The following is a 25,659-nucleotide window of genomic DNA, read 5'->3' on the forward strand; positions in this document are numbered from 1 at the left end:
CCAAGACTCTTCTGCCTTGCCTGCTTTCTTGAGATAGCCATGAACTTAATTTTGGTCAGTAAGATACAAGGGGAAATCTGTTGGAAGGCTTCTGAAAAAATAATTTTTCCCCAGAGAAGGCAAGGAGGCTGTTTCAGAGCCTTGGCCTTCAGGTCCCTCTCTGAGGCAGTTTTGATGTCTGGAGATAGGACAGGCATAATGTAACCACAAGGCAATAGCCTAAAGTCAAAAAGATTAACAGGCTGAGACAGGCAACAGAAGGATAAGAAGAGCCTGGGACTTTGATGATGTCATTGAGCCACTCACATAGCTCCAGGGCCATTTTGTCCAGGCTTCTTAATTAAATAATAAAGTTCTTATTGTTTGAGTCATTGCAATTTGGGTTTTCTGTCATTTAGAGGTAAAAGTATTCCAACATAACATACTAGTATTTTTCTTGGTGAATATCATTAACTAATATACTCAGGTTAACTTTTCAAGTGAGGATAAAAAAAAAAAACCAAGGTCCAATTCTATACTACAGATTCTTCACTATACTTAAAAAATTAGAATTCATTTTATTTTGAAATATCTGAACTTCTTGAACAGGCATTAACTGAGCAACAAACATGTGTCGGGCATCATCACATGTATCTAGGACTATGTTAAGTGCTGAAGATTTTCAAAACTAATAAGAAATAATTCTTGCCCTCAGAAAGTTCAGTTTACTAGGGAAGAAAAATTGATTAGCTGCTTGATGAATTTCAATTATAATTCACTATCAAAGGGAAAAGACAAATAGGAAAAAAAATAAACTCATTTTCAAAAAATCTTCCCAGATCTATTCAAAGGTTACTGAATATTTAGCACAAGCTTCTATTTTTTCCTATAATGATATTTACAGTACGGAGAATAATTATTCAAGGTCAGTGCAATTGCTTTCAGATCATGCCAGACCCTCACACATCAAAGAGTCAATTATGTTCACTCTACTCTATTGAGAGCAGGAAATTGGGAGTAATTTATTTTTAACAACAAAGGGTGACAAGAGAGAAAGCATCCCACAGAAAGCCTTCAGGATGACATAGGGTTGAAAACCATGTCACAGAAGACATGATGAAAGGCACTGCCGTGTTCCAGCCCAGAGACGCCTGGCAGCAGGTAGGGTGACGGTGCTCGCAGCTAATGGGAGAGGCTCCCCTCAAGAACTACCGCACAGAGGGCGGGAGAAGAGAGGCTGCTGTGGTAGACTTATTCTAAAGTTCTTAAAGGCACCGACGGTTCTAAATCAAGGAGGGCAAATTTGGGTCAATACAAAAATGCAACTTTCTATGAATTAATAATAGTGCTAATCTCTTAAAAGTCCACTAATACAATAATTAGCTAAAAATAGCATTAGAAAGCAACCAAAGGAACTTCTCATTACTAGAAATTTTCAGCAGAACTACATATTGATAAAATCGTGCATAAAACACATTATACAGGGCACATTCCAGAAGCTTGTGAGCTCTGTGTGGGCTGGAGTTTGTCTTCTTCGCCAGTCAGCCCCCAGAATCTAATACCGGGGCCACCACATAGTGGGGGCTCAATAAACGTGTACTGATCAACTGAAGCCCCTATGTCCTCTTCAACAAATCTAACTACCAGTTAGGGAAATGATTATGCCTCTTTTGGTTTGCAGGCCAGCACTCAGTCCACTGAGCCATACCAGCCATGTTTATGCTAACATGCACATTTCTTGGCTCTTCAGTTAGGTTATCATTATTGTTTACTATTATTGTTTATTGCTTACTGTTATTATATATCAAAAGTAAAAAATAGAGACTACAATAAAATTATCAAGAGTCTATGAAAAACAGAGTTTCTAGTTTAAACCCTAGTCCATTCTAAAGATTAAATTAGTTAGAGCAACTCATTCTTCCATGAATTTAGTTAAGGTGGAATTCTACTGTGGTTATAAAGAATTAGGAGTACCTTAAAAGCCTTGAAAAATATTCTGAAATTGAACCACAAAGAATGAACTAGTTTGCTTTCCCTTTAAAGAGAAACTAAATACACTTATTAGAGAAATATTAGAAACTATATAGAAGGAGAAAAAACGTCACATTATACCCAGTATGCTCAGATAACTACTGGTAACATCTTGCTGGCAACGTCCTCTGCCAGCTTTCCTCTGTGAGTGTGTGCGGAGAGGTGTGGACAACAGAGAAAAAAACGTTTTAAACAACAATGAAGTGTACCCTCTTCTGCTTCCAATAGGAGGGCCATCATTTCTCATTGGAATAAAAGTCTGTAGTGCATGGTGTCTTCATGGAAAGTGAGAGCCCTAAGGGAAGAGATGCTACAACGAAAATAGAGAAACTATGCTTTTGTAATCATATTGTCACAAAGGAGGGCATTCAACCAAATACCTGACAAGTATCTCTCAAAAGAGGAGGGATATGTGAGATCATTCAAATAATAAAATGGACCCATTTTATTATTTGGATGGCATGTGTTCCCTACTCAGTTTAAGAGACAGAATATTACCATGGAAATCAGCCCCCTCCCACCCATGTTCCCCATTCCAGTCCCCTCCCCCACTCCCCCCAACCAGAGCTAAATCCTGTTCTGAAGTTAGTTTATAGCTCCCTGGATTGTTAAAATGTAGCCCTCTTCCTTCCAGTGGAAGTCTTGGATTTTGATTTGCAGGTTAAGTGCCAGCATACTCTTGATGGAAAATCCTGGGAATAGACCAGAAGGATTAAAAGAACTGTGGCCAAACAGGTTGAGACTGACCTTCAAGTCTCCATTGTACCTAGTCTAGCAAAAGCGGGCTCTCGTTTGGGCAGCAGTCATTGCTTTCTCCTTGATGTGCAGACTCTATCTGTATTCTAAGGCCCGGTTCCAGGATCTCAGACGTGTCTCTGTGCTTGACTAGTTTCAATAGTAGCATGCCTAAGATTGCATTCTCTCTTGCCAGCTCTCTTCTAAGGGACTAATTAATAATGCTGTCCTTGAATCTTCAACAGGTCCCCAAGGCCCTGAATGCCTAACTTTCCAGTTCCTGAGGGAATGTCCATCTTTGACACATAGACTTAACTGAGTTGACGACATCCTACCTGGTAGAGTTGATTGTGCAACGTGTGGATCAAATAGCACTTCTTCAAAAAGATGCACACTGAAAGCACTGAATCAATCAAAAGAACATTATGTTCCCCAAGAAAAAATAAATATTAGCAATTAAATATGCTCTCACATGTTGTTTATACTGTGTTCCTATAAAAGTTTGAGATTTTCAGGGCTAGGCTAAATCTAACAAGTCAAAGTTTACTAGTGACTAAACATGAGGTCCTATCGTTCAATTCAGAAATGAGTTATAAAAATTCAGTATGGGGGTATATAGATGAGCAATATCCTGAAAAAAAATTAAGAGTTACAGCTGAAAGAATGAATCAGAGTATAATATACCAGTGAAAGACATAATGTTACATCGGCTGATTGAATACTAGTATGATCATTGGACTAGGGAAAGTGATGGGCCTCCTTTCCTCCGTATTAATTAGAACTGGGAATGATCTGATTTAGCAATTTCACAAAACACAGGTTTGACCATCCTGTGTAAGGTAGTGTAAGATTTTATTCCTCAAGGGGGCTGAAGGACACTTGGCCTTCTGACTTATGAAAAATCTTAGCCACAATCAGGGACCCAGGTATGGGCACAGCTGTTTCTCAAAAGTACCAATGATGCGGGTTTGGTTTGGGGTTTTTTTAATCAGCAATAAGGCGACTTAGACTACTTTGACGGGCACCTCTGCGAAACTGCCTCCCCACACAGCTGTATTACTGACCACTAGGAGAAACTGAAGCAGCTTAACCTCTCCCGCAGTGAGATGCACCTGGGCCCTCAGCTCGCAGGTACTGGGGCCTATGTCCGAGCAGGCACGAAGGGCAAATGGACTATTTTCTCTGGACGTGGGTACGGAAAGTGTTGAGTATCCGACCCATGTCATGTGAGAAAAGACTGAAGGAGGAAAGATGCAGGGAAGCGTGTACCCCAAGTATTTGAAAAGTAAAAGGGTAATGAGAATTGTGCTCTGTCTCTAAATGGGTATAGATAGTGCAGACAAAGAGATGGTAACAAGGAGGAGGGCTTCAGCTCAAGATGAGCTTTCCAAAAATTAGAGCTTTGCAGTATGAAATTGGATCCTTAGCAGGTAGCAAGTTGAAGCCCAGTATAATCAACACAAGGCATCTCCTGGGGACAGAAGATGGTGGTTTGACTTGGATGAATTTTTAGATGGTAATTAAATAAGAAGATGGGAATAGAAGTAATGTGAGAGCGTAAGGTACAAGCTACCTGCCTACTTTCACTGCTTCTTGAATTCTTCTTCCGACACAGGGGAGTGTGGGTTTATGACACTTTCAAAGTCAGTGATGACTCACAATTCCAGGTGACTCAAAATAGGTGCAAGTTTTGGGGGAGTGGTCTGACTGCACTGACATGTCCTTCAATATCAAGAAAAGTATACCCTAAAGACTTACAATGACATTTTAAAAAGGAAATACTAAGAAAAAATAAGAAAATTATCAGGCGAATCTTTAGGTGGGCGAGAATACTGAGAGGCAGCAGGACAGTCCCAGGGGAAGACGCGTGGATCTCGGTGGTGGGCAGAACTATAGCCTCTAAAAGATGTCCACAGCCTCACCCTGCAACCAGTGAGTATGTTATGTCACGTGGCCAAAGGGACTCTGCAGATGTGACTGTGTTAGGGATCTTGAGACAAAAAGATCATCCTGGAGTGTCTGTCCACTTACACGTGACAGAGAAAAGGAGAAGCACTGATTTGACTGGCCATGGCTAGCTTTAAGGCCGGAAAATACCCTGAGCTGAGGAAGGAGGGCAGGTCCTGGAAGTTAGAAAAGCAAGAAAATAAATTCTTCCCTAGAGTCTCCAGGAAGGAATGCAGCCCTACCAACACCTTGCATTTAGTTTAGTGGGACCCAATCTGTACTTCCAGAACTGTAAAATAATGAAGGCATGTGATTTTCAGCCACTAAGTTTGCGGTGATTGGTTAGAAAACTAACCATCTATAGAAAACTAACACAGTAATGTCAGCAAAAGGCATCACAGAAGGAGGCAAGAGAGACTATTAATGGTTGAGTGAAGGACATGAAAATTGAAATCCAATCGAAAACATACACCTTGTTCTGATACAACTCAGTATTTTAAAGACAGTGATTCTTTCACTTGCACTTGGACTTAAATTTAATGCAGTAGTAACACGAGGGAGTTTCCCTCACACTCCATCTTGGATCTTGACAAGTCATCCTGAAATGAATCTGGAGAAATATATGCGTGCAATAGCCAGGTTATCAATTTGAAAAGAGAAAAGTAACAGAGGTGACATGGAGCAGCCTTTATCAGACATTTAAATAAATTATAAATGGCTATGGTAAAATAATTGAAAGGCAATGGAATAAGAGAGAGAAATTAAAAATAATAAAGCTCAATGCTTGTGGAAATTTATTACATTACGACGGTGGTATTTCGAACGAGTAGAGGAACCATCGGTTATGTAACGGCTGCCAGTGAGGTAACCAACTGGTCGTTTGGAAAGAAACGATGAAGCCGGGTAAATATGTCATTTCTTACCTCAAAATAAATTCCAGAATAATGTTTAAATAGTAAAGAAATAGGCTTTTAATAATCATCTTAAATTAGGAATGATCTTTGACCAGGAGGTATAACCAGACACATAACTGGAACTGTGCAGAGAAAAAAACTGCTGAATTTGAGTACATACAAATATTAAATTTCTATAAAGCCACTAAGATGTCAAATTTGGAGACAAATGACAGATTTGGGGAAATTCTTTGACACATATGACAAAAGGTGAGTATATCATATAAAGAGAATTAAAAACTGAGATGAAAGATATTATTAAGGGAAAAGGTGGGCAAAGGATAGGAGCAGTTCACGATAAAGAGCTAGAATTTTCTTATGTGAACAGATGCTTGATCTCATTCATAATTAAATATATGCAAATAAAATAACACATGATATAGCATTCTCGGTCAAGTTGCTATAGATAAAGACGGTCTTAGTGATGACTTGGAAAAACGGGTACCATTAGGTGAAGTGTGAATTGGTCTAAGCTTCTTTTAGGCTAATTTGTTCATGGTCACAGGAGACTTTTAGAAAGCAGATCTTTAGATAGCAAGAAGTTTTAGGACTTCGCCGTGATAAAAATGTTCTTCCCTCACCTGGGTACAGATGGGATCATAAACTGTCATCATTATTCCAGGAGCATGGTACTGCGAGGCACTATTTATATATGCATTGCATAATTACCACTCTTTCTAGAGAATTATGTACACTTGCTACTTAAAAATGTTTTATCACATTTATTGGGGTGACATTGGTTGATAAAATTATATAGGTCTCAAGTGCACAATTCTATAACACATCATCCGTATATGACACTGTGTGTTTTTCACCCAAAGTCACGTCTCCCTGTGTCGCCATATATTCGACCCCCTGCACCTTTTCCCACCTCCTCCCCTCTCCCACCCCCTCTGCTAACCACCTCACTGTCGTCTGTGTCTATGAGTTTTCGTTTGTTTATTTGTCTTGTTCGTACATTTGTTGCATTCAGTTTTATATCCCACCTAAGAGTGAAATCATATGGTTCTTGACTTTTTCCTTCTGACTTATTTTGCTTACATGATACTCCCAGATCTTCTAAATCTTCTATTAAATAATGAGATGGAGGGAGGGTACGTGGAGGGAAGCTTGCCTGTTACCGTCAGGAATGAGAAAAGCTGTAGCCAGATCTTACCACTATCAATCATCTGAGTTCTAAATGGGGGTCAGGACATTTCCCCCCCTGGAAAATGTCACCAATTACTGTCCATGGAGCCCGATTCTTAGTGAAACCTCTTTTCATCAGCCACTTCAAACTTGGAGGTGTAAACATTTAAAACCACAGCAGAAATCTCACAGCAAAGTGCTGAGAAACTAATGTAAGTACTATATAAGAAACTTTACTTTGGGTATATCACGGGTTGAGTTGTGTCTCCCCAAAATCCACATGTCAGAGTCCTACCCCCACTACCTTAAAATGTGATCTCACTTGGAAATAAGGTTGCAGATGTAATTGGCTAAATTAAGATGAAGTCATAAGGGTGAGCCTCTAATTCAATGACTGGTATCCCGAAAAAGAGGGGAAATCTGGAGACAGGCATGTCTCTGCCAGCAAACACCGGAAGTTAGGGCAAAGGCATAGAACAGTTTCCTCTCACAGCCCTTAGAAAGAAAGAATCAACCCTGCACGCACCTTAATTGTGGACTTCAAACCCCCAGAACTGTTGAGTGCGTGCTGTAAACCCGGTTGGTGGTACTTTATTGAGGCAGCTTAGCAAACTAACACAGGGTAAAAATAAATAAATAAATAAAAAAGAACTAGCTGAAAAATACTTTTGACTAATTTCTTTTACTGTTCTAAAATCTTTACTTCTTGGAAAATAACTAATAATTAACCAGGGACTAGCAAGGAAAAGAGGACTATCTCTGTTCTTGATAAAATCCCCAAAATTGTATCCAAATTTTAAGTGCACATACTCTTTACCCAGGAATTCTACATTTAGACATCTTTCCCACATTACTCACAAATGCAAATAAAAATGTACATGTAAGGATGTGTATTGGGGCATTGATTATAATAGCAAAGGACTATACATTATTTTTCAGATGTATCATTACGAGAATGTTTAATGAACAACCAGTATCGTACAAGGAGGTGATGTACAATAGCATAGTGCAGACGTCCACAGACTTTACACCGCATAAAACTACTTGGGCCACTTGCTAATAATTAAGATCTGTGAGTCCCCCCCAAATATTTACTAAATCAGAATCTCAGAGAGGGAGCCTGAAGGTCTATCTTTTACAAATACCCCAGGCCGTATGGAGGGCAATGACTGGTGAAGTGCACTCGAAGAACATAGTAGAGAGTGTGGGTTCCGGATCCCAGCTCTGTCATTTTGGCAAAGTTGCCTTGGCTGAGTCTCAGGACCTTCATCTGCAGGACTAGAATACGAACACTATCTGTTTCAAAGGGTTGTTGGTGGTTGTGAAGGACATACCAAAATTAATGAAATACATTTGAGATAAGGTGAAATAAATTTTACAAAGTGCTTAGTGGAGTACCTATTTCCTAGCTATCCCATAAATGTAGCCATTATTACTATTCAGTCATTCCCCCCAAAATGAGATACATGTGTAGGAAAGGATATGGTGAAGCTAAAAGAAAGGGAGGAACCATATACAATGTGATGTTCACATCTGTGCAAAAAGAAAGTACGTATGGGTGACACGGATCCCGGCCCACAGGATCCGGTGTTGTGGTTGCAATATACAAATACACACGGACTACAGAAATCCTGTGGAGGAAAAGGGACGGCATGGCCACTCTCTAAGTGAGAGAGGGCTAAAGAGAGCCCAAGAGAGAGAGCGGATCCCCACCTGGACAGGCTTTTATTGTTTTTCTGGGCACATTACATGGAGGATGGTTCTCATTTACCATGCACAGGTTCACCACAGGTGATTACCTTTTAAGGACAACAAAGGACAGAATACTGCTAATTACTTCAAAGAGAAGGGTGTTACAGCTCAAGGGGGAAACTGGTCACACTCCATACCTGGGTGGTTTAGGACAGACTTTAGGAAGATGAAGATACTCAGTAAACATTTGCTGCCTCAATTCAGGGTGAGGAAGTTTTAGCAAGAGCAAGTCTCATAGCAGTCTAGGTACAATGCAGGCCTGATTTCCCACGGGAGAACCTATCCATGGACGTGGGTCCTGCCAGCCACCTCGCTCCCCACTGGTTTTTCCAAGTGGGGCCTGAGCCACATTTCCCACACTTGGAACGGTTCCCCACATACAGGTATAATATTTGCATGTCCTATTTCAGGAAGGAATGATGAAAAACTTGGTGATTGACACTGGAGAATGAGACAAGATCCTTTTTTGTTTTACTTGATTTAAAAAAAAAAAACCCTATATATACATGTTACTTTCAGGGAAAAAGTTCTACAAATCTAAATACCATCTGGGGAAAGTGATGATACCGTTTCAAATATAAATGAACTTTGATTTTTATTTCTGGTACTATTGTGTAGGAATTTGCATACCCCAGGTGTAACTGAATGGTGAAATCCCAGAAATAATCTCCTTAATAAATCACACAAATGCAACACAATATATGCCAAATGCAAAGTGAAACTAAATAGGAATCAGCTCAGTGCAAATCCTCAAGAAAAGATCTAGATAATCTACATAAGAAGTCAAAAGAAATGAAATGTAATTCACCAATAACAAGATGCCAAAGAGGAAAACTGCAAGATGTGAAACAACCTTGAGGCTGAAGGACTAAGTGTGTTGTCTGGGAAGCATCACTGAGAGCCAAAAAGAGGACAAGAAAAAGAAATACACAAAGATTGTTTACATGAATTGGAAATAAAGTGATGTGTTAAAATAAACTGAATTTGAAATAAAGTTCTTTGTAATTTGAGGAGTCCAGTGCCTCGTATTCTTTATTGGAAAGAGGAAGAAAACAAACTATGGATTAATGCTGAACAAATAAATAAACTAAAAACTTGAATATTCAAATATTTGTATAAAGTATAAACAGGCTTCATGGCTAGGTATAGGGAGCCAGGCCGTAAACCACGTTTCCATTAGAAAAACACGGAGATTTAACTTAAGTATTGGGAAGACAAAGGACGTCACCAAGTTCATAAGAACAAAATGCTGGATAGATGAAGTTCCACAGACAAATGTCTATGTCGGTAGGTCTAGTAATAGTGAGGGGTCCTCGGTGACAATGTAACTAGTCCTGGAGCCTTCATTCCTGATGTTGGTGAATGTGTGGCCTGAAGGGGCAGAGGCCAGGCCAACAGAGTAACAAACACATTATAAACTGCTCCCAGTGATCTAGGCTTGAACTCTTGGAGACACTTTGCTTTTTTCCTGTCCCATCATGCTTACTCTTAGTTAAGGAGCAGTCATCAGCTTCTGTAAAAATTTGCATTTCATGATAATTCCTAAACCCTGGATTACTTTTCTATTTCCATAATTATCACACTAGTTCTAACCTCATTGGCTCATACCTCTGTTGATTGACTAGCCTCCAAGCTCCCATCCCTGATTCTCTCTGTTGCAACTACTCAATGCTGCTATTGTAGCCAGCCCATGAATAAAACAAAAGGTTCAAGCAAATGCATTAAAATGTCAACGAGGTGAGTGATAGACCAGATACTAGAGAATGCAGTTCTCTAGTGCAAGGTAATGTAGACTAACTAGGACTTTAGTCCAGGATTAAATGGAGAGTACTAGCATCAGGTCCCCCAAGCCTGAGCAGGTCCTTCTCTGCTAAATTTAAGGAGTATTAGTGACACATGCTGAGCTCCTGCTTCCAAATTTACAAATCAGTTAACCCCCCTGAGGAGTGAGTACCAGCAGAAAGAAGCTCAGTTAAAGTAGTCAGGGTCTCTCCACGTGAAAATACGACGCAAAGAAAAAGAACCCTGCGTTCTCTACCAAGCTCCACTGCAGAAGTTACAGGTTTTGGATTTGTTGCTTGAAAAAAAATGCATAAGCAAAAAAAAAAAAAGAAGAAGGAGCTTATACCCTTTACAACAGCATGGATGGAACTGGAGAGCATTATGCTAAGTCAAATAAGCCAGACGGTGAGGGACAAATACCATATGATCTCACCTTTAACTGGAACATAATCAATAGAAGAAAAAAGCAAACAAAATATAACCAGAGACATTGAAGTTAAGAACAATGTAACAATACCAGAGGGGAGTGGGGAGGGCACAGTGGGGACAGCGGATTATAGGAACTACTATAAAGGACACATGGACAAAATCAAGGGGGAGGGTGGAGGGAGGGAGGTGGGTTTGGCTGGGGTGGGGTGGAGGGATGGGGAAAAAGTGCAGACAATTGTAATTGAATAACAATAAAAATTTTTTTAAAAGCAACAACAAATTATTATTTTATTAATCATAGCAAAACTCATGCACATTTGAAAATAATAAATATGGGTATGGATCTGAAAGATCGATTATTTCTGTAATCTACCAGCAAGGCTTGGTGCCGGCATGAAACTGCAAGCCCTTTGCGAGCCTCCCCTCTGGAGAGTGGCCCAGTGTCAGATACCATTCCTGAAAAGGATGTGTTATGGCCTCAGCTTCTACTAATATTAGAGGACAATAATAATCATTCAATAAATATTTGTTGAATAAAATTTAAATTTTATAATTATTATCCTATTTTTTCAAACTCTGATGCCTCCCCAAGAATACCTCTCAACACTCTGCTCCCATAAGACTAAGGTACTCAGTAGCCCCAGTCCCCAATGTCTTTCTGCTTACACTGTCTCCATCCCTTCAGGGCATCAGGAGGCTCTCCTAGGGCTATAAACACCCTCCTCCTCTCTCACAGCCCATCGTAAATTCTACTTAGCCAAGGAAGCATTTAATGACTACTCTTGCCTACATGGCTTGCTTTCTTCTCTGATCTAAAAACAAGAAGAATACTCTGTATTAATAATTCAGTATCTCACAACACACTAGATTTTTCAGAGCCAGTATTCATACTTAACATTTTTATTGTGAGCTCCTTCCAAATTCGGTCTTCGCAGAGCACACGTGCTCCATATAGTGCTTCTTCATATGTTCACGGAACCCGATAGAGTACAATTCTTGCACAGAGTAGATTCTCAAAAATCGCTTATTTATATTAATGGGTTGAATCGATGAATTAAAGGGATGAATCAATAAATAACGATTAAGAAAAATGAAACCTTCAGAAAACAGAAAACAACTTGAATGGCCTCCCAAAGCCTTCCCATCCCTGTGCTGTTTCTACAAAAACATTAATTATGAGAAGATTCCTTTGTAATCATTTACTTCTCTATCCATAAAGACAAGTAAGATAATACCATAACTGAGTTTTGTTCTTTTAGCTTCTAAATAAAGGCAAATGATACGAATCTGTGACTTAATGCTTTAAAAAATCTGGAGAAACACCAACATTGATGTTAAAATATTGAGGACTATGATGCAATGGTAATGTGGAAAAGTGTACGGCTGCCTCTGGCTTCAGCCTTGTTAGAATTACACAGAGAAGTAAACAACTGAATGAGAAATGTTCGTAGGTTAAGAAGAGTCCAGAAATCGGACTTTGATCCAACATAGGAATGAACATTTCTCAATGATGTGGATTAAAGTGATTTCATCGATAATCACCTTATTTTTCATTTACTGCTTTCTTTCTTTGAGGACTATGGAAAAATAAAGGAAGGAAATGATTTGAAAAACGATGAATCCAAATGCCGACAGAACACTGTTCTAAAAAACAAGAAGTGCTTGAACACAGGACTCTCTTACTTATAAAAGATACTCTACTAATACACATTCTACTGATGCGCATTTAGGGCTGTGAACCTACCATTGCCGTACACATTAACGAAATCCCATGAATATAAAACCTCAGCATTCTGACATCTGCTTTTCCAGAGAATCACATATCAGAAATTAACATAATTAACATTTTGGAATACCTTTACACTTGGAAAAAAAAAACCCTTTCTTGTTCTTCTGTTTCTAACTTAATGTGATTTAGGAGGCTTCTTGGTGCTATTTAGCTTTCAGTAGCATAAAACCCTGGTTTTAATAACCAACACCTATTCATTTGATCTTTATGATCGCATGTCTGCAAAGAGATTAAGAAGAGGCTTAGTTAAATGAAAGAATCTCTAAGATATCGAAATAAAAATCTGCCACATGTCTTCCATCATCTTCATTATGGTAATGGGTGTGGAACAAGGTTAAGGATAGGGTGTAGGCTGAGAAGCTCCCCCACACACCCCTGCCCCCCCACACCCCGGGAATATAGAAAAAAGAAAAATAATCCCAAAGCCTCCACAGCCATGGCTGGGGATGAAGAAGCATAAAGATGCAAAGTACCTCTCAACAGAGGTACTTTGCATATCAATAACAGCTGGCCAGTGCTATAGTTATGGTAAATAGCTGAGCCTGCCCACTGGGAGCAGAGAGATAGGCAGGACTTTGACTGGTGATGAAGCTGGAGGAGCTTGCTGAGCCTGGGCAAGAAGCAGGAAGGCAGTTGGAGTCACGGGCCCACGCCTGCCCAGAGTAGCAATCCCAGCTGGAAACATGCAGAAGATACCAGAGGACTGGCAGATGTAGCCAACTGTGGGAGGAGTCAGAAACAGAGGAAGATTCAGGCTGGGATTTAAACTCAAGCGTAACAGCCATTCATGCTCTTGGCCATGCTGGGAGTAGTAGTAAGGGAAGAGACACGCTGCCTGTAATAATGGACTGTTGCCATGTGGTTTGAAAGAGAGCAGTGGGAAGGGAGAAGTAAACAAGCAGCTATGTAGTTTATAGTGAGGAAGGAGGCCATGCAGCCTGGACAAATACGAAAGGAGATGCTGCTGCTGGGATCATGCCTGCTTCAGCTGGCTCTGCAGCTGCAAAGGACTTCCTTGCAAGGTCCTGTCCTGCTGCACCTGGATTTTACCTGCACTTTTAAGACCTGTGCCTTTCCTGAGTTTCACCATGACCAGAATAGCAGGGCACATTCCTTTCTGGACTATTATATGGAGGCTGATGGCAACCTATTCCAGATCCTGCTCAGATAAGGACATGGGAAACTTTGGGGGATGCTTTTGGCTGGTAGCCTGGTGGGGAGCATGCAAAGTCCTGGGTCTTCTGGGAAAGGAAGGCTCTGGGCTGAGGTGCTCTGAGCCCCGTCCCCCAAGGCTGGAATGTTGTAAATAAAGATCTGCTCCTTCCAGCATTAATTGTTGGGTCATTCACCAAGGTGCCACGTGGACAGGCCCCAGTCTGCCCATTACCATGCCTCTACCAGCATCTCTACAAAGCAGAGCAGCAACATTTCTTTTGAAACTACTCTCTACCCTTATTCCGCAGATCCAGTCTATCGCCCAGTCCCATGGCTGATTCACCCTTACATGTCTGTATCCATAGCTGCCGTGCTAAGGTAGGACTCAGCATCACCCACGTAGATATTGCTGCTACCTCTGAATTTATCTCCCTTCTCATACAGCTTTATTTCATCCTATCACAACCATTGGAATAATCTCAAACATTATTCAAACATCATTATCCTCACATTATTCATGGTCCGAGAACTCAAGTGCCTTCTAAACACTTTTTATTCAAAACTACTTTATGTGACTTTTCAGAAGTCAACCCTACGCCAGCAATCAGCTTCACATGAGTTCATCTGCTTATTGGCTCAACTTCACAGTGAATTTGAACATGACTTACTCTCCACCTCTTTAAAGGATGGTGAAGAGCACTTCTGAAAATTGTAGGCATCTCTGAAAACCCATTCATCCATAAAAGCAACAAGAACGGCCACAAAAAATTGTCTAAGTCAACTTTTTCAGACCTTGAAAAGTTAGACAAAGGTGTACAACAATCTGTGTGGAAGGTATTCCAGAAAATCAGCAGCATCTTTGTTCCAAGAGTAAACATTGTGGCATTTTAACTTGCCCCATTCCCATTCCCGTTCTCCAGTTCCACGTGGATAAAACTGGCAGCCTCACAATGAGAATAAATCTTAAAAACTGCAGCCCGGAAACTACTGGGGTGGGGTAGGGGTGGGGATGAGTGGGTTTGGAGCACTGCAAACATATTCGTGCCCACAGAGAATTCTCATGAATTAACATGTTCAGCAGCCCCCTGAAAAAGGCCCATTTACAGGGCTTGTTTTTATTTGACCTCATGCAGAGCTCACTCAGTGGGGAAGGTCTTATCCTCTAGATGTTTGTTAAAATGAATAAGCAGCGATTGCTTAACATTCCAGCTATTTAACACCACAGCAGCCAAGGTCAGCGATAACAGTAGCAGCGAACAAAAGGCTGTCCACCCAGGCTGGGTAGCCGAGTTGGTTGAAGCACTGCCCTGATACACAAAGAATGCACGTTCCATCCCCAGTCAGGCACACATGCTCACAAACTCCAGGGGTGAAGACATTGACTTCTTTGGGGTACATTACTCTGCCTAAGAGGTAAAGGCTCCATTTCACCCATAAGCAGCATTCCATTCCTAGGCAATTTAAATAAAGATGTTAAAGGGAAAAATATATATTAACCAATGAATGCATAAATAAGTGGAACAACAAATAGATGATTCATTCTCTCTCTCTCTCTCTGATGTCAATCAATAAACTTTTTTTTTTAAGTTTGTCTAAAAAGCTTAAAAAGAAAATCTTCAAAATGATATATCCATATAGGTCTCTGAAAAGTTTCAACATACTTCTATGGACCAAAAAGACCACATACATGTGCAGGCCCAGGAAATATCTGAAAAGATGCTAATCTCTCATGTCTGGCTGAACTTGAGGCTCTGTAAAAGGAGAACATGAAGACTAAGGCAAATAGGCAAACTGTCAGAACTCGAAGACATGCCTCAACACACAGAGTCCCTGGCATAGGGGGGCTTATTATTTCAAGATATTTAAGGAAAACTCTCTGAAATCATAAGACAACCAAGCAGATATTTGACTGGCCACAAATAAAATACAATTCAGACTTGACAGAATTAATTCAGGAGAGTCACAAACCAAACAAAGAGCAAAAACAACAAAAATAACAACAAAACCCTGGGAAGAGAAGAATCTGATTTCCAGAGTTGCCATCTTATATTATTTCAAAAGTCCAATTTTCAACAAAAATTATAAGACATATAAAGAAACATTATAGCCTATTTACAGGAAAAAAAAGTCTATAGTGACCATCCCTCATGATATAAAGCTTTTCCGCTTACTAGACAAAGATTCTAAGTTATATGTTATAAATATGTTCAAATAACTAAATGAACCATGTATAAAAATTAAAAGAGAATGGATGTTAAAGGAAAACAGAGAACACCAATATCAATAGAGATATAAATTATAAAATAAAACGAAGTAAAAATTCTGAGTTGTAAGTTATAATAATTATATGAAACATTTTCTAGAGGGACTCAATATTAGATTTAAACTGGCAAACAGTGAGTCAGCAAACTTAAAGATAAATCTATTGAAATTTTTCAGTCTAATAAACAGAAAAAAGAGAAAATGAATAAAAATAACAGAGCATTAGAAACTTGTTCAGTACCAACAAGCATACCAACATATGCATTCTGGGAGTTTTAGAAGGGAGGAGAGAGATAAAGGAAAAAGTAATATCTGAAGAAATAATGGCCAAGACTTCCTAAATTTGATGAAAGAAATATTTAATGTGTGTACCAAAAAAACTCAACAAATTCCACATAGTATAAATTCAAAGGAATCCACACACAGACACACAAAGTGTTAAAAACAAAGACAAAGAGAGAATCATGATAGGAGCAAGAGAATAATGATTCAGAGCTAACTTTTCGGACATCATGCAGTCCAGAAGGCAGTGAGCTAAATATTCAAAATGCTAAAAGGAAAAAAATGTCAACCAAGAGCTCTATATTCAGCAAAACTATCCATCAGAAACAAAGAATAAATTAAGGCATTCCCAAATAACTAAAAATTGAGAGAATTTATTGCTAGTAGACTTGCCTTAAAAGAAATCCTAAAATACTAAAAAAAGACTTCCAGGAATAATGGAATGATTAGTTGGCTATAGAAACAAGCTTTGTTGGCTTCTTGCTCTTTGATGCCCTTAGGGTTCAACCTCATAACCTTGAGGCATTTACAGGCTTAGATTTTTGTTTTCATATGTAGGCTGCCAGGACATTAGAGCCTCCTCAGTCTATTTGCCTCCTTGTGTAATTAATTTAAATTAATTATTTTTTTGTTTTTGGTTTTTTTTTTACTGATTTTTAATTTTTTTTTTCTTTTTAGAGAGGTGAAGGGAGAGAGGAGAAAGGGAGAGAAACACCAATGTGTGGTTGCCTCTTGCATGCCACCCACTGGGGACCTGGCCTGCAACCCAGGCATGTGCCCTGACTGGGAATTGAACCAGTGAACCCTTGATTTGCAGGCCAGCACTCAATCCACTGAGCCACATCAGCTATGGCTAATTTAAATTAATTTAGATATATTATATATGTGTGTACATATATGTGTGTGTATATATATCACACACACATGTCCACACACCACACAAAGTATGGGGCAAAACTAGGTTCATAGTTGTTTGTATGATACAAAATAATATAATGATTACTAAGTATAGTACGAGAATACATTCTGTGTTTTGCATCCTGCATACTCACAACTGTATTGCCATATAAAAAGAAGGAAGTCCTGCGACAACATGGATGAAGCTTGAGGATGTTATGCTAAGTGAGATAAGTCAGAGAAAAACAAGTACTGTTTGATCTCACTTATATATACAGAATCTAAAAAACTAATGGAAATAAGGAGTAAATTGGCATAACTGAGTTGTTAGAGGAATCTAATGTATTGGATATATCTAATACATCATATATATACCTGATATGAGCAAAATGTGCTTTTCTTGCTCAAAACCATGAAATAAGGAACTAGTAAAATTTAGACCTTGAGAATTATACTGTATTCATACCAGAAAATCATGTAATTTATTAAAGAGAATAGTTTTAGAACTCCCACACAGTTTTGTGAAAGAATTAACTTTTCTCTCAGAAGACCTAGAATCCCTGAGTTTTTTTGATTGTCTCTGGAATAGTGACCTGAGTGTCACTCATATATGCAACAAAATAACCAGAATTATACTACCCTGAAATGCGCATTTCCTTTCTGAAGGTACGTTTCAGTCAAAAGAATCAGCAGCATCTACCTCTGCTTAAGAGTCATTTTCAGCAACTTACAACTAATCCCAGATTTATGAACAGAGGGACATTCATTTTCAAAGCTACTCATGGATAATGAGCTGTGTAAGTGATTACTGACTTCAGCTTTGGCTTATGAGAAAAAAAAAAGATACTTAAAAATTCAGTTAAGAATCTGTGTGAAATAACTCCTTAGGAGGCAGAGCCCCGGTATTACAGATGTCTTCCTTCAAAAATCTATATTATGTTCCTGAAGGCTGAATATTAAAAATTAAAATGGCAAAACTATCAAAAACTAGAAGAACAGAAGAGCAGGATATAAATCTCCTCTGCTATAGTCACATAGTTAAATGTTCTCACTGGTAACAAAAACCAAACTTAGTGCCAGATCCCCCCACCTAAACAGCACAGTCTTCAGTAATTCACTAATAAATAAGAATATCCCCCTTAAGAAAAAGCATGGCCCTGAGAGGATAAATTGATCGCTAAACTATATATACTCAAGAGCAGTAATAATGTATTGGCCCCAGTCCCAAGAAAATTTCAAGAGAGAGAGTTAATCACAAGCATTATATAAAGTGATCATTCTTCAATGTATTTCTGTAGATGTGTATATATGTGAGCAACCAAAAAATGGCTGGACCTGGCCTGGTGGCTCAGTTGTTTGGAGTGTTGTCCTAACACAACAGTTTATGGGTTCAATCCCCAGTCAGGACACATACCTAGGTTGCAGGTTCAATACCCGGTCGGGGTGTGCAGGAAAGGCAATCAGCACTTCTCTCTCACATCAATGTTTCTCTCTCTCTCTCCTCCTTTCCTATCTCTTTAAAATGAATAATAAAAAATACCCTCAGGTGGGGACTGTAGTAGTAGACACGGAAGTCTGGTCAAAAAGAGTCTCAGGGCATGAACTCGCTTTTTCCTGGACCATGTAAAGGCAAAGGCCAACCTCCTGATTGGGCAAAAGAAACAAAACCCACCAACATGGGCTACCCAAGCTGATAAGCAACAGTAAAATTAAATTATCAGTCTAGTAAGCACAGGAGGACACTGTAGCTTTAGCAAGGCCACGATCAAATGACATAAAAAGAAAAGTAAAATCAGAACTTCACTAGGGATCAAGCTTTGGTAGTTGGAAATTAAAGACGCTGCCACTGTGTGTGTGTATAAAATAATGACTATAAAATTTTAAATGGTAAGAAAAAAAGAAAAAGAAGCAAATTCTCCCCTTAAACTACTTTGTATTTGGATTGTGCTGCGCCCTGCATAGCAATGTCAGAATAAATGTGGATAATATCTAAAGGAGTATATACAGTTTGTTGCCATGGGCAAATATTGAAATCAGTAAATAATGTCAGTTATCAATTATTTCAATTCTCCCTTCTCAATTCTGATATCAGTTACACTCAATCTGATACTTTTTTTTTTTTATTCCAATCTGCCGTAGATTTTTTTCACATCCATTTTCTGGAGCGGGTTTTAAAGCCCAACAGCCCTGTATCCAAACCCTGGTTACTGTGGTTTTAGTATGTGTCACAAATCACTGAAACCCTGTGAGCTTCTTTTCTTCCTTTATAAAGTGGAGACGATAATATCTTTCTCAAAAGGTTGTTTTGAGAATGAAATAAATATCCCGTGTAAAAGCTCTAACAGCACTCCTGGAACACGGTATGAGCTTCCCTCTAGGAAAGCATCATTACCGCTGCCTATGAGCCGTATTCATCACCGCATGACAAGAGACCCTGGAATACAAGGAGTCAGAAACACCTACATACTTAGTCAGTCATGATGGGAGACTAAGTGACAAGAGCAATTGTTCCCAACCCTAGCTGTGAGTCTGGAACATCAGGGAAGCTTTTTAAAAAGCGTAGAGTCTGAGCCCCACCCACCCTCTGCCCCCACTGAAATTCTAATTCAGGAGCTCTGCGGTGAGGTGGAAACCTAAGCATCTGTAATTTTGCAAAGCTCCACATCTGATTTTGATGCACTATGTGCCCATGCTGCTAACCTTCCTGCTGCATAAAAGTCTTTTCCAGTGTTCAAAAATACTCTTTATAAAACTGTGTTTTCTTCCTCAGGCTGCAAAAGCCTGCATCATTAACCCTTCCTCTGCAAAATACTGTCTAATTATTTGTTTATTCTTGTTCTCCTTTGAGCCTTAGCTAAATTATCTGGCTGTCTCTTTGGTAAAGTGGCTCCATTTATCATCGGGTGAACTTACTGGAAGTGAGAGAGGAGGTTACTGTAGTTCATGGAGTTATTGATGTACTCCTAAGATACTGTAACGCACAGGACACTTTAATTATTTGATCCTGTCTTCTTGAAAGGACAAAAACAGGTCACACTAGGCACCCGTGAACTAGCCTCATTTCTACGTCTGAAAAAGCAGCTGGACTTTTCTTTTCTCCCTCCCAGAAAAAGTGTTAGATCACATGCTTGAGTTCTGATGGAATATAGCAAATGTATTCAACATCCAACAGACATTTATTGATTCCTTTATTTCAGAAGGGACTAAAGGCAGGCCAGAATTTTTCCTATCTTTTATTTCTTGGGCTTTCCCCCTCAGGATATAAACAACTTAGAAAGAGAACTAAAATACAGAAAATGTTCTCTTGAATTATTCAAATAACCAACCCCAGGCATGCTTCTGGTGGGCTCCTGGTGGGTGCCCTGTGCGGCTGGATGGCTTTGGGGAGCTTTTGTAGGGAACTGTATGACTCACAGGCAAAGGGGCCAGTGGGCTGCTGAAGGTTGTTTGCTGTTTGGTGACAGAACTAAACCTCAGGCAGGGATTCTTGCATCTGCATTTGTCCATTTGCTTTCTAGCTTTTTTACTTTAAGTAAGCCTTCTAAACACTGAACATCATTTTCTTAAGCATTAACTTTGTACCTATATAGTAACATTTACATCAAAGGACTCTTGTAAGGATTATTTGAGATAACACATGAAAAATGACTGCTACTGTTCAATTATTCATACTATCTTTATTTTCTTTTGTTCTTATGTAAAATGCAAGGTCTTAGCTTACAAAATGTGTCGTTCTGCCCAGGAGTTATGACCCAACTTCCAGTTCATTAAAAACAAAACAAAACAAAACAGGAAGAACATGGGAACTTAAACACCCAGAGGGGCTGTGTATGATTGTGAGGCACCGGGTCTCAAAGGAAATTTGGGGCTGCAATTCTTGCCCTAACTCCAAGCCAGGCAATAATCCTGGCCAAGGGTTGAATCTATGCAAAGTGGAGCGCTCTTTCCCAATTTGTTCAGAGACTCTCCATGGGGTGATGGGACTCTGAAAGCGCATCCCTGGCAGAGAGCATTTCATGCTCAACATACTAACACTTCAGTGTCAACTTGAATTAGCTAAGTGTCGAGTAAGTGAATAATCCTCAAGTCCTGTGTGCATAAAAGTCTATTAGAAATAGATCGTTTATATTCTAAAATACAGAGTGCTTTCTTTCTCTTTACCCTAACATTTGTAACTCTCAGAATCTATTCCAGAAGCAGGCCTTAAAAGTAAAAGGCAGAAGAGGTTGTTCTATATTTATTATAATGACTACCTTCATGCAAAATAAATAAGGAATTAAAAATTGCTAAAATGTTTGTGGGAGAGTTTGGTTTTATTTTTAGATTTATAATCTCATGCCCTTGTCTGATGTCTGATGCTTTCCTATGCTGCAAAGAGCTCAAACAACAATCATAGGGAAATGTTATGGACTCTGAATCTGTAAGAGCCACAAAGTTCGCCTTAAATAATCAAAGTATCAGACTGTGCAGAACAATACTGAATTTCCCGTTTAGCTAAAACAATTGGTCTAGGTTTGTCTTCTAAAAGTTAAGCACTAAATATATAAAAGTATATCGTCAGCATCTGTTCCACTGACTTTGGCTAAATAACCTGACAATGTTGCTATCACCCTCTAGCTGATGAGGGCAGTATCTCCTTGGCATAGAACATCCAATCCAAACTCCTCTGCCCTGTCTTGGAAGGACTCCTCCACCAGGTGGCCCCTTCCCTTTCCCTCTCAGCCGTCTGCTTTCTAACCCCCAACAGTTGAGCACATTAGATGCTCCCAGAGTATGTGTGGAAATAAGGAGAAAAGAGAGGGAGAGGCAAAGCTATAACTGTACTGTTCGGGCAATAGAAGAATCCCCCCTCCATTCCACACAATACCTTTTCCATCTCTGATGAGTAGATGGAATTTTTTCATAAATGATATACCATCTTTCTGGCAGTAACTTCTTTAAAAACATAAATATTCTTGGAGGGTTGACATTACTAAAGCAATGACCTCATCAATACTCTCCAAAAAAAGAAATTTTAGAGCCAGAACAAGAGAAGGGAAGCAGACGTGTGAAAAGGAAAAAGTACCAGAGAAAAAGGAGTGCTCTGGGAAACACAGCGTCCTTTGCCTCCATCCTTGCTAAACATACTCGTTCCTACAGCCGCCCATTCAACAGTCCTCAGCTCCCACACGTACTAGGAATACAGACTCTGATTATTAGAGGCTGGAAAACTATTCATTCTACAAATGTTTTTGGATTCTCATTATAGGCCAGACACATCCGTGTAGGGAACAATATTGTCTAGCCAGAATTATAAGCACTCAATAAATAATTCCAACTGTGATGAGAGTAATAGAGAACTGACAGGGGAACATGTCATGACGAGATTAATGGCAGAAAAGTGGACCTGAGGGTGGAGCTTAGGGATCATGCGTAGGTAACAATTTACCTGTGTCTTCTTCACCAGATACTGTTCATAACTGTGTCGTGTGTATCAATGAAAAGCCTTCAGTCCTTGCTTAAAATGCCCTCCAGCCCCAACTGACTATTTCTTTTTCTCCTTGTGCCCCATTGTACCTGAGTTTTTAGTTCACACAACAGGTTATATGATGCCCATACCCAAACTGAGTTATATAATATATAAAATTAAAAGTAAAATGAAAATATATAAAAATCCAGATTTATTAGCCATATTGTGTGGAAATTTTTATTTAGAAATATCTTCCAAATAAAAAGATACCATTGTATAGTTAAATACGACTTCTTCAAGAAAAGCTGCACATAAATTTTCAGCACTTTGTTCAGTGCGACGATCATTATGTTAACAAATGCTGTCGATGACTTTTAGGAGGTGAGACAGATGTAATTTAAGGTTGTTTTACAAAATATTCTGAAAACATAGTTTAATGCTACATTCTGCCTTCCAAACTATTTTCTTCAAGCATCTGAAACCTCCATATCATTCATACAACCGATGAAAAAAGAACAGGAGTGACAAATACCATTGTCACCCTGGCTATATCCATAGCTATCAGAACAGGGAAGGCTTGTACTAACCATTCCCACTGTTTGAACACAATTTTGTTTCAACTTGATGAGGTGCTGAGGTCAAAAGCAGTGCAGTACCTACGGTAATCCTGGTCAAAGCTAATGACGAGAAGGTTGAGAGAAAAACAGAAAGCAGCAATAGAGACAGAAGAGAAGGCCACTGAAGTCAGGAAAATGCACCAAATGACAACAAAACTACTATAAAAAGAGTAGAATTTACTGAATTGGAAACTAGGTGATGAAAGCAGGCCAGGAGGAGGGCCCGACTTTGTCCAATGCAGCCGACAGAGTAAAGATTGAGGGACATCACACAGCGGTGGAGTTGTCCTACAGGGGGACTGTGATGGTCACACAACGGCACGTTTCCAGACAAAAATCAATGAGTTGCATATCAAATGAGTGAATTTATGACAGTACATTATATCTCAAGACAATTTAAAATAAAAAAAAGAATATAGCATATATCCACCCAGTATTTTTTACTCTCAGGTATTCGTCACCCAGGGTAAATGAAAAATAATTTGATTTTAACAAATGAGAGCCAGCAGGCAGAAACAACCATATTCAATTTTGCTTCTATCTGTTCCAATGAGAAGAACGCTCTTCAAACTGGAAATGGAATATCACTTGCTATGAAGAAGAAACTGAAACTCAAGACGGTCATACAATAATTTGAGAGCATCAGCCCCCGTGAATGAAGTCCAAGACTCTAGCTTATGCATACTATACCTCGTGGCACTAACAGAGATGAGTGTTGTGAATATTTTCTGTAATACATCAAAAATCACAGTGAATGTGATGGATGACAGAAGACTAGATATGGGCAAACCTCTACTCCAATTTTTAAAATAGAAATTGAGACAAAAAGAGTAGGAAGTTTGAGATCAGTCCCTGCCAAAATTCTTTGAGTTAAGCAGATGGATTTTGAGATCTTAGTAAATAAATAGGTATTCATGAAAACCAATGGAATTTGCTAAATCATGTTATCATAATGTATTTCCTTCTTCCCTCTTTCTGTCCCTCCCTCCCTTCTTTCTTTCCTTTCTATTTCCTCTTATTTCTGTATTACTTTCCTATTATTGCATAACAAATTATCACTAACTTAGCAGCTTAAAACAACACCCAGTTACTTTCTCCCAGTTTCTGTGACTCAGGAAGTTGGACATGACTAAGATCAATCGTCTGCTCAGGGACTCCAAGGTTCCCTTCAAAGTGCGGGCTACAGTTCTGTGATTCTCAACTGGGGCATAGGGCTCTCTTCCAAGCTCATTCAGGTCATTGGAAGAATTCAGGTCCTTGTGGCTGTAGGACTGAAGCTCTCAGTCTCTATAGGCTCCCTTCTCCTACTCACAGGCAGTTTACTATCTGACTCATTTCTTCTAGGTCAGAAGGAGAACATTTCTCTTTAAAGGTCTCATTTGATTAGGTCAAGTATATCTAGTAAAATCTCTCCTTTTATTAACTCAAAGCCAATTGATTAGTGTCCTTAGTTACTTCTGAAAATCCTTTTAAATGTATATATCCCTTTGAGTTAAAAAATATTACTATCTCCCCACTCTCCCATCATGACACATATATACATACATACACACATACACACATGAACACACACCTACTTGTAGATTAAGTTTTCCTAAAATACACCCATTCAATTGTATGATTTTTTCAATGGTGCTAAACAGCCTTGGCTTAGCAGCAGTAGATGTTGGTAGTAGAACTAATTCAAAGAAAGTGGATAAAAAGTCCCTAAAGGATTCTCAATATGAAGCAGCAGGAGATACTCAAAGGAGGAAGCGAGGTCTCCCTCAGACACTGACTACTGACAGACACTAACTCAGACATGAGTAGTTAAAAACTTCAGGACCCAGACAATGACACTAAGGGGCAGCCAAATATCCTGCAGTGTAAGGGGAAACAGAAATCTCAATGGGAAGGCTTTCTTAAGAAATTCTTAGAGGAGCATACTGCGCATACCCCACACCTGGACTCCTTGCCCAGAAGAGGCAATCAGACAAAGCTAGGAAAGAGCTCGTCGACAGAGACTGCGCTTCATCTGCCGGTGGACAGAGGCATCCTGAGGCACACCCCTGCCACGGTGCAGGTGTGGTTCTTAGACTTGACAACAGGACAATTTATTATTTCACGTGCACCAAGATCCAGGGGTCAAATGAAATGACTATTGCTGCTGTAATCAATTACCACAATTTATTGGCTTAAAAAAAACAACTGTATTACCTTATTGTTCTGTAAGTCAGAACTCTCACTGGACTAAAATCGTGTCATCAGGACCCCATCCCTTCTGGATGCTCTAGATTTTATTTTCTCACCTTTTCCAGCTTCTATAGGTCAACTACATTTTTCGGCTCACGGTCCCTTCTTCTGCCTTCAAAGCCAGCAACACTGCGTCTTATCTCTCTCCTATTCTGATATTCCTATCTCCATTCTACATGAACATTTGCGATTACATTGGGCTCACCTAGATTACCCAGGATAATATTCCCATCTCAAAAT

At 39.3% G+C, this 25,659-nt stretch overlaps 1 protein-coding gene across 5 annotated transcripts in view; it reads right to left on the reverse strand.

Moving 5' to 3' along the window:
- The window catches only part of ANKS1B (ankyrin repeat and sterile alpha motif domain containing 1B), an 805,832-nt gene that overhangs the window by 556,163 nt on the left and 224,010 nt on the right, over positions 1-25,659 (reverse strand). The gene's annotated exons all lie outside the window — the stretch shown is intronic.

Source organism: Desmodus rotundus, chromosome 3 (assembly GCF_022682495.2).
Source record: "Desmodus rotundus isolate HL8 chromosome 3, HLdesRot8A.1, whole genome shotgun sequence".
In the NCBI taxonomy this organism is placed as follows: domain Eukaryota; kingdom Metazoa; phylum Chordata; class Mammalia; order Chiroptera; family Phyllostomidae; genus Desmodus; species Desmodus rotundus.